Here is a 10,246-nt window from a genome sequence, read left to right as displayed (position 1 = left end):
GGGGGCCCAGCTGCTGGTTGAATGGGAAGGAGCCAAAGTGCTGGTGACTTTAGCCCGCACCAAGTGGCCTTTGCTCGTCAGACTCCTGAACCCCAACTGGATGTGGGTCTTGTTCTTCTGCACAGCACAGCCCTGGAGAAGAGGGATCCTCAAATGTACATTCATATGATCCCTTTGTTTAATTGACGAAAACATAAACTAGACACTTAGAGGATTGGAACTGATTTCAGCTGATGGACAGGTGTGCTAGGTTTTTATGCATTTGGACAGTGAAATGTTGAGTATTTACATTCATTTCAAGCATCCCCGTATTGTGGAGCTCCTGAACATAATGGAGAATGGAAATGAAAATGTTTTCCCTTTTTTCAAAAGGGAAAATAAGAGGCTTATTAGAGAGCACTTGGATTTGAACCAAGGACCACTTGATCTGCAGTCAAACACTCTACCACTGAGCTATACCCCCTGAGAGCAGATGCTTTCTCCATTGTAGCTGAAGCACATCAGTGATTCCAGTAGCATGGGCAGGTTCTCTCTAAGGCACAGAGATTTTTCGGGGAGTTGGTGGCTCCTTTCTTTCCTCACCCTGGAGTAAACTCAGCTTCTTATTCCATGGTACATGTTTTATGGAATAACAACAGCAGCTTGAAGAAAGAGGAGAGTGAATATCTCACTCTCAGGGCTGAAGGTGGCCACGTCCCCTCTGTCTGACCGTTGCCATTGCAGGAGAGAAGGTTTCAATGGAATTGAATGCCCTGACTCATACTAGAGACACAGAAAGGTTTTGCTGTTAGTTGAACAGCAAAGGAGATTGTGTCTGTATGTGAAACTGAGGAGGGACATGAAATGCCCACAGGGTGGCGCAATGCCCTAAGCTAAGGCAGGAGGGTGAAGGAATGGGGCTGAGGAATGACTGAAGTGGACTCACCTGGGATTGAAATGACATTTGTTTGTGTCGGGCAGTGAGAAATGTGACATTAATACAGATGCAGGGTTGAGGCTTCTTTAGCTCCTTGTAGAACTTGAACTTGATTTCCCTGAAGGTAAAAGGGGACAGTCTGGGGCGGCCTTGAGTCCCTGGCTGGAGCAGTGTATGAAAAAGGCTCCAGAGATGCAGCTGGCAATTACAGGCCACTGAGGCTAACGTCAGTACCAGGCACATTGGGTGGAATTGTAGAGCCCAATGATTAGACACATCGGTGAATGGAATTTGCTGGGTGTAGCGGGTGGTTACCCGCTCCTGCCCTGCGGGGCTTGAAGCAGCCCAGGAGAGGGCTGGGGCTGGGGCAAGGAGCCTGGGCTGATTGGGGGAAGCAGGCTCAGCTGTGGCCATGCCCCAGTCAGGCCCAGCTGGCCCCTATAAGAGGCTGTGAGCCAGGAGCCCAGTCAGTCTCCCTCTGCTTGTAGCGAGAGAAGGGCCTGGCTGCAGGGACCCAAGCAAGACACCTAGAGTGGGAGCAGGGCTGGGGAAGGGCCAGAGGAGCTGGGAGCTCTGGCCTGGAAAGCCCCAGGCTGCAGGCCTGACTATAGGCTGCATAGGTGCAGGGCTGCAATGGGGCAGCCCAGGGGGAAGCAGAGGCGGCAGGTCCAAATCCCTTTGCCTGTGGTGAGTGGCTCATACTGCAGTCTGCCCCAGTGAACGGGGGCTGGATGGAGACTGGGCAGTAGCCAAGACTGAGGTAAAGTGGAGATAGTGGGTGGGGGTTCCTCTGGGAGGGGGAGACCCAGAACTGGGGGGGTTCTGCCAGGGAGTACTGCCAGGGTAAAAGGGGCACTGGGGTCCTGGGAGGGACAGGGGGCCAGCTGCAGTAAGGCGGATCACCAGCCTGCAGAGGGCGCTCTGACAGCTGGAGAGCTAATTCCCAAGATGACCAGCAGGAGGTGCCGCTGGGTGAGTCTGCCCCTGCTTACATTGGGGAAGAATGAACATGGTTTTTATAAAGGAAAATCATGCCTCACGAAACTACTATAATTCTTCGAGGGAGTCAACAAGCATGTGGATAAAGGTGATTCCGTGGATATAGTATACTTAGGTTTTCAGAAAACCTTCGACAAGGTCTCTTCCCCAAAGGTTCTGAAGCAAAATGGGATAAGATGGAAGGTCCTCTCTGGGATAGGTAACTGGTTCAAAGGCAAGAAACAAAGAGTCTGACTAAGTGGTCAGTTTTCAGAATGGAGAGAGGTAAATAGTGGTGTCCCCCTGGGGTCTGTACTGGGACCAGCACTGTTCAACATACTCCTAAGTGATCTGGAAAAAGGGGTAAACAGTGAGATGGCAACATTTGCAGATGATACAAACCAACCCAAGATAGTTACGTCCAAAAGAGAGTGCGAAGTGTGACAAAGGGATCTCACCAAACGGAGTGACTGGGCAGCAAAAAGGCAGATGAAATTCAATGTGGATCAATGCAAAGTAATGCACATGGGAAAACATGATCCCAGCTCTACATCTAAACTGATGGGGTCTAAATTAGCTCTTACAACTTAAGAAAGAGATCTTGGAGTCACTGTGGATAGTTCTCTGAAAACATCCACTCAATGTGCATTGGCAGTCAAAAAAGTGAACAAAATGTTGGGAAGTCATTAGGAAAGGGATGGCTAGCAAGATTGAAATCTAATATTGCCTGTCTATAAAATCTGTGGTAGGCCCACATCTTGAATACTGGAGCTGGTCCCCCATCTCAAAAAGATATATCGGAATTGGGAAAAGTACAGAAAAGGGCAACCAAAATGATTGGGGTGTGGAACAGCTTCCATGTGAGGTGAGATTAATAAGACAGAGGAGTTTTCAGCTTGGAAAAGAGGTGACTAAGGGAGGGTTAGGATAGAGGTCTATAAAATGATGACGGGTTTGGAGAAAGTAAATAAGGAAATATCAGAAAGGGTAGCCGTGTTAGTCTGGATCTGTAAGGAAGTGTTATTTACTCCTTCTCATAACACAAGAGCTGGGGTCACCTGATGAAATGAATAGGCATCAGGTTTAAAACAAACCAAAGGAAGTATTTCTTCACCCAACACCCAGTCAACCTGGGGAAACTTTGCCAGAGGATGCTTGACGGCCAAGACTATAACAGGGTCCACCAAAGAACTAGATAAGTTGATGGAGGATGGGTCCATCATTGGCTATTAGCCAGGATGGGCAGGGATACAAAACCATGCTCTTGAAGTGTCCCCAGCCTCTGTTTGCTGGAAGCTGGGAATGGGCGACGGGATGGATCGCTTGATGATTCCCTGTTCTGTCGATTCCCTCGCAGGCACCTGGCATTGGTCACTGTGGGAGGATAGGATTCTGGGCTGGCTGGACCATTGGTCTGATCCAGTATGGCCGTTCTTATGACCAATAGAGGGCAGGGCTGGCTCCAGGCATCAGCGCTCCAAGCGCGTGCTTGGGGCGGCATTCCGCGGGGGGCGCTCTGCCGGCCGCCGGGAGGGCGGCAGGCGGCTCTGGTGGACCTCCCGCAGGTGTCCCTGCGGAGGGTCCGCTGGTCCCGCGGCTCCGTTGGAGCTTCCGCAGGCACGTCTGTGGGAGGTCCACCAGAGCCGCGGGACCGGCGAGCGGCAGAGCTCCCCCCGCGGCATGCCGCCGTGCTTGGGGCGCCGAAATTGTTAGAGCCGGCCCTGATCGAGGGCAGTCCCCACCAGCAATATTTATATTTGGTGCACTGGAAGGGCTAACTTTCCAAAGCTGACCAAAATGATCAGTGAAAGTGTTTTGGAGAAAAACACTAAGCAGAACAATGTGAATGAAAATTGGGAGCTATTGTTTGAGGAGCTTGTTAGATGGGGCATAAGCCCCATTGCCTAATTAGCTGAGCTTGCAATGGCCTTCCACTCAACTCCCTGACATTTCTCCATCTGCAAATGTGGTACCCGTTTTAAAACCTAGATCCAATCAATTACAACAGGTCAGGGAAGATTCTAGGCATCAATGATCTGATCATTGGGTTGATGGTGGTAAACGAGATTCCCATAAGGCTCCCTCCCTCCCTCCCTCTTCCCAAGAGCCACCCTCATCCTCTCTCCCCTTTCTGCTCTCGCATCCTCTGCAAACTTTCGAAGACAGATGCGTCATGATGGCCTTTGCTTGTGGGGATGTTGCCTCTTGGTCAGGGTTTCGGCCCTTTTGGGGGGAAGGACGCAACAGATGGTGGTGTGGGGGAGCCCGGGGCCTCCCATGGGCTCTGACCCAGCCCACTCTGAGGGCAACACTTTCTACCACCCTGCTATTGTCCTAAGTTCACAGTTTATCACAGGAAGCTCTGAAGGGTGTCAACACACTGCTTGGTACCTCTTCTCAGCCGGGCGTGGCATGGCAGCTCTCTCCTTGGGGTGGCAGCTGTCTCTGTTATGCCTACTGATCCGGGTCGGTGACTTGTCGGTGGGCGGGATTGAACCGGGGACCTCTGGAGCTGAGTGTGTGGGCCTCTACAGCATGAACTAAAAGCCACCCGGCTGTTAGCGAGGGCTGTATAGAAGACATGTTTTATTGCTCCCTCTAAGTGATCTTGGTGCCACTAGCTGGGACACCCCACCGCACCCTGGAGGTGTGTGGGTTACATACTTCCCCTAGCTGAGGAAGCGCATCCTGAGCTTTGGAGAGTTCCCAGCTGTAATCCCGGATGACCCCTGTAACGATGCAGCCTCTGTCAGGACACTGCTGAGAGTATCAATTCAGGACAAATTGCTTGGAGCAGGGCAGTCACAGCCCGAGGCTGGGTGCGCTTTACTATTAAAGCACGTCACAGCAGCCATGCAGAGAGGACTTTGGTTTCATCCCACTGGCCAATCGGACGTCATACAAGCAATTCCCTCAGCTATTCCAGTTTCCTTCTATCACCACCAGCCCCGCTCCGTATGGGGATGAATGGTTATGAAAACCAATACCCCAGTAAAAGAAAAAAGGTTCTCAAACGACTCCAAAGGACCAAGCCCCAGATGCAGGTCAATAGACAAGTCAGATCTTACCCATGTCAAAGTTAGACTCAGGACTCACAGTTTGTCAGACCACTCTGTTTTATTAACACAGCGCTCTGCTAATAACACCCAGATAATGTGAGCGGCCATGCAAGACCCAAATAGTCTTATACAGATAAAAGAGTGGGAATTAAACAAAGGGACAAAGAGAGCAAAACAGTAAAATTCACCTGAGGCACAGCAGCATATCCTACTTCCTTAATAACTCTTATCCGTCTAAGGCTAATGCATCACCAATTGCCCTTAAATGGTGCAATTGCTCTATGTTAATGTCTGTATTTCGGACACCTGGATTGCAGCATTCCAGCAATTTTGCTTAAAGGTACAGACAGCATTTCTTTAATCCTTTCTATTTTTACAATATAATTCATTCTACTTTCACAATCCCTCCTTTTGGTCACGCTTCGCCATGACCAACATTGGACTGGGTTCCACATATTAACCGTTCTTTATCTCTTTGTTCATCAGCGATATTCAAAATCATCATATTAGCTCTCTGTTTTGGGGCAGTCACCTGGGTGGCATATTTTACACAATTCTGGATACAACAGGAGATTAACTGAAAACATACAAAAATTATTAGGATTCCAAACAGGACAGTCAGGGCTTCCTGAAACAACCAGTTTCCTATGCCAGAGAAATTGAACAGGTTACTTAGCCACTTCCATAAAGATCTCACCTCTTCATGGGGAAGATATGTGATTTGTTCTAAGTGGCTAGCGTGATCTATTACCTCATTGGTGTTGTTTTCCAATGAGAGCACAGTACCCTCCTTTGGTCGCCAGCACTATGTTCAATGCCTGACAGTTTTGGAGGGCCACCTGTCGGATCGCCCCTGTTTCTTTGGCCAGGGCTCTTAAACTTTCTCCAGTTTTATTTGCTATTATTTTAACTATTGCTTGTAACCTTAGGAGCCTTTTTGCCTGGTGTATTACTCCCCCAAGTGGGATAAAGGAACTGCCAATAGTCTCTTCCCAGGTGTCATTACTGTTCCATATTGTGTTAAACGGACAAGGTCCTCCAGTGAGGTCTGGGGAATTGAGTGAGACAGCCAGGACAGGAACACCCATTTGAGAGTGGGCTGAGATGTGGCTGCAGACCCGGCATTTAGAAATATTAAGGGTCTGAGCTATCCACACTTGCTGCTGGATAAAAGAATTGTCATTGTGGACTCCCCAGACCTTCAGACACCAACAGCCGAGGAACAGGCACTAACAGAGGCGCATGTTGGAGGCAGGGCCCTTCTGGTTCTGACAACCTCAACTGAGGGAACTGCAGTCACAGTTTTATGTCCACCAGGCAGCAGGTGCTAGGCTCACTACTGCTGCTTCTTGGGCCTTGCTTTAGGTTGTCGTCTGCTTCTGGCAACCCTTACGAGAACGTTGATTGTAAGGTATTGCAGGCTGTTCCTCTACGTCTTCTTCTGGAGTCAAAATTGACTCTGCGTGGTCCTGAGGTGATGATTGGTTCGCTGGGGGTGGTGCATTCTTACACGGCAAAGCATGTATCCATGCTGCGGATGCCAGAGAGTTGTGCCTGATGATTCTTTGATGCTCTTTAAGTCTTTTTGCTTCTTTCCTTGACTCTGGCTATAACAATGGCCTTCACACCTTATCTTTTCCTGATGCATTCATTCCTCATTCATACAAACAGATTGAGAATACAAACAGTAGTATTTTATATTGAGCAAAAAGACATTGCAAATTAAACCTTGCTAAATTTTACAATCAATAACCAAGACAATTTACATTGAGACCCAGGCGTTCAATGTTTCTCTAATTTACTTAACATAGACACAATAGAGAATCCTTTCTCTTGCTAACTAAATCTTAAAACAAAGAGTTAAGAGAGGGCCCAACTTCTAATGCATATGGGAAAACAGAATCTTATAGTCCCAGAGGGTAATTTCTTTCTGCTATTCAAAAAGGGTGGCTAGCAGGATGAAATCAAATTATACATTCATTCTCATAGTACATTATAAAGTCCAGCTCCTACATATCCCCCTTTTGACACTAAGATTATTAATCGCCAGTGTCACTTCTTATTTAGTCCACATAATAGAAAATACTGGGAGGTGATTTGGGCCTGTGGCTCTAGCTTTGCATATATTTGTTTTATCCAACAGCACATTCCAAATATTTCAATTAAACACATACAATTTAAAACCAAACAGTTAGGGGTAGTATCATTAGTATGCCAGTAGTTGTGAGAGACTATTCAGAAAATACGTTATACCAATGGTAAGCTGTTATGTCTTTCTGCAGTGGCAATTCATAACATGTCCCCATTTGCGTGTATAATATGAATGGTTCTGTTTCCCACATTGTTTTGTTTGTTTGTTTTTGTTTTTAGGAACTATGTTACCTTTCTACCTTTTTAAACAGATGATTGATAACTGTTTGCCATTCAGTGCGAAGATTGATAGAGAACTCGGCTAAATCAGTGCTTACAGTAAGCTGAGACTTTTTGGTTGTGGCAAATAGTAAATGTGATTATTGGTAAACACAGTACTTACATTACATGTACATTTGTCTACTGGTGGGTTGCTAACACTTTTATCCTTTTAAAACACTTTTTTCCAAGAATTAACACACACATTTCCCATTATACAATACTTTGGTCTAATTTTATTAATTTTATCCCACATACAGGATCTTAGTGAGATGTCTTTACTACAGGGCTTTGGAGCAACAGGCAGGATAAGCACACCCACTTTTGAGGAGTCCACTTGGTACAACCTCTAGTGTCCAATAGTTTCCCTTCCTCCCCAGCCCATTAGCTGGAGGTCCGGGGCAGCCAGAAGGATCCCATGTATAATATGGAGAGTGGGCTAACTTTCCATATCTTTGCTTCCAGAGCCTGTTGGTGTGCGATTTTAACAACAATGTCTTCACTTAACAAATTTTGTCTCACCATACTGGAGACATATTGCATCCAGTTATATTGATAGGTATTAAACAATGATCTTTTCCTTTGCTTTAACAGATGCATTAAAACCTTAATATTTTCCGATATTACCCAAAACATCTTATGTTCTAAATGTCTGCATTTCAGTACATTCCATAGCTATCGCAGGATGTTTTTTCTTTCATTTGTTCTGTAGCTGGTGTTAGCTTTTTATGATTTTCTGAAAGACGGAAATAACATTTTTCTACCCCTTTTGGGGTGGCATTGATTATTGCTTAAAGATTCCGTTCTTTTACAAATACCCTTGCTGATTGTCGGCAAAACAGAGGAATTACCCCCATATTTTCCTGTGGTTTTTTTGTTCTATAGGCAGGCCAGGTTTTAATGGGTTCTACTTTTTAAGAGTTATGGGGAAAGTATTCCACTGTTTAGTTATTAAATCCATGAGGTGGTGTACCTCAAGTTTTTCCTCTTATATAGCAGACCAAGTTTGTAATGTTTTTGCTGCTGTGTTAAGCTTTAAGTTTATTCACAGGTAATAGCTGAGAAGCATCATTACCATATTACCTTAAAGGATTTTTCCAAAAATCATACACACTATACGTTGTTACAGGGGTACTTACTAACATTACATTTATTTCAATGTTTAATATTAACAATAACATTAGCGTCAAATCTATTGTAGGTATCTTGTTATACCATGTCTTTTATGTAGGCAATTTGTTTGCTGACCAGATACGTTCTTTATTTGCAGCTTCTTTTGTGCTAGCAGTTGTCACCTTTCTTTATCAGTTAGGTAATTTGCATCAACACAGGCTTGGCTTTTGGATTCAAAGCCATCAGCAAAGCTCAGAGACTCTGTCTTAACACACAGGGATCTGAAAAAGAAAACAGCCTATTGTGGCTCTTTTTGGAGCCCTAATAGGATTTTAATTCAGTAGCACGTTTCATTTGTATTTCTTTTTTCTTACAGAGTTTTCATGTACTGTTATTAAAGTGACAGTCTGATTACACAGAGCCATTTTAAGGCTCAGTGTTTTTAACATTGCTTCTTTTTGTTTTGTGCACCTCACCTCTGCTGTTGCTTCAGAGGGTCACTGTTAATTTTTTTTTATTCTTTCACTACAGCTTTTATCTGCTATTGTTACAAAAAACCAACCAACCAAACAAAAAGACTCCAGAATCTCTCCCTATTCTCCTGATTTTGACTTCCCTATTGCAGCCATGACTTGGTTTTTATTTAAAAACATTTTAAATTTTATAAAGAATCAAGTTACCCCTTAAGGGTTAAATGCTAAATCCCAAAGCCAAACAACGCTAATTACCTGTGTCTTGCAAAAAGGTTTATCAGTTTTGAAACTTTGAATTAGAGTCAAATGAATTTTTAGTGGCATTAAAAACAAAAACAAAACCAATTTATCTTACACCTACAAAACAGGAGTTTTACAAACCAGATGTGCTGGTTTAGATTCTTAGAACTTTATATATTTTCACAGACAAATAGATACATACACATTTTCTTTTCCTTAACATTCCTTTACACTGCCTTGTTTTTACATAGCTCTATATATATTTGGATTATTTACAGGCACTCTTCTGGAAAAGGGCCCATTTTCCCTTCAGAATGGCTGCAAAGAAACCAAGAATTCTCTCTCTTTAACATGGTCCTTTTAAACATTTTCACAAAGTTTAACTGCTTAATTTTCTCCAGCCTCTGTAGAGTTAACTTTTCACTCTTTCCTTAAATCACTTGTTTATCTCCCAGAATGACACCTTTAGTCACCTCAGATTTCACCATTTTAAGTATTGTTCCAGGGGTTCATGCCTGCACTTATGCTTTTCTTACTCCTGACACTATGCCCTTAGGGCTTCCAACCTGTTTTTCAGTTTCTTTATCTGTTGCTTGCCTGCTTTTCTGGGCCCGATCCTGATTTTTTTTTTCCAATGAACCGTTTGTGAGTGATATTGTGGTCACTTCACAATTTTGAAAGAAATGTTCAAGGAAAGGGACCAGGAAGGGTGGGGGCTAGTTGAGGAGCCCATCCTCTTTGCTGAATTGGTAGTGGAACACTAAAGAATCAGTTTTTGAGGCAGACAACAAAGGGGAACAGAACAAGGGGCTTTTTGTCCTTTTTACAATGAGATGGGAGTATTAAGGGGGTTGGATCGATCCGGGGTGGAGGTTTTTTGAGAACGGGGTAAAGGGGAGCGCTTAGTCTGGTGGTGGGAGAGGAGGCTTTTAATAAAGCTTTTAACTTATTATTTGAATATTTGAGAGAGGCGAGTTTTGATTTTGTCCAGCTACGATTTGCCTCTTCCCACCACTGAATGAAACAATTAAGCTCTTCTTTAGCCAATTTAGTTTTAG

General features: G+C 44.7%; 1 non-coding gene across 1 annotated transcript; it reads right to left on the bottom strand.

Moving 5' to 3' along the window:
* Positions 1-391: 391 nt before the first annotated feature.
* Positions 392-463, bottom strand: TRNAC-GCA. Its single transcript has one exon. It is a non-coding gene; the product is annotated as a tRNA-Cys (tRNA).
* Positions 464-10,246: the final 9,783 nt, after the last annotated feature.

The sequence above is a fragment of the Mauremys mutica genome, unplaced genomic scaffold (assembly GCF_020497125.1).
Source record: "Mauremys mutica isolate MM-2020 ecotype Southern unplaced genomic scaffold, ASM2049712v1 Super-Scaffold_100183, whole genome shotgun sequence".
Taxonomy (NCBI): Eukaryota; Metazoa; Chordata; order Testudines; family Geoemydidae; genus Mauremys; species Mauremys mutica.
Note: the sequence above shows the minus strand (reverse complement) of the source record. Positions and strands in the feature narration are given on the sequence as shown.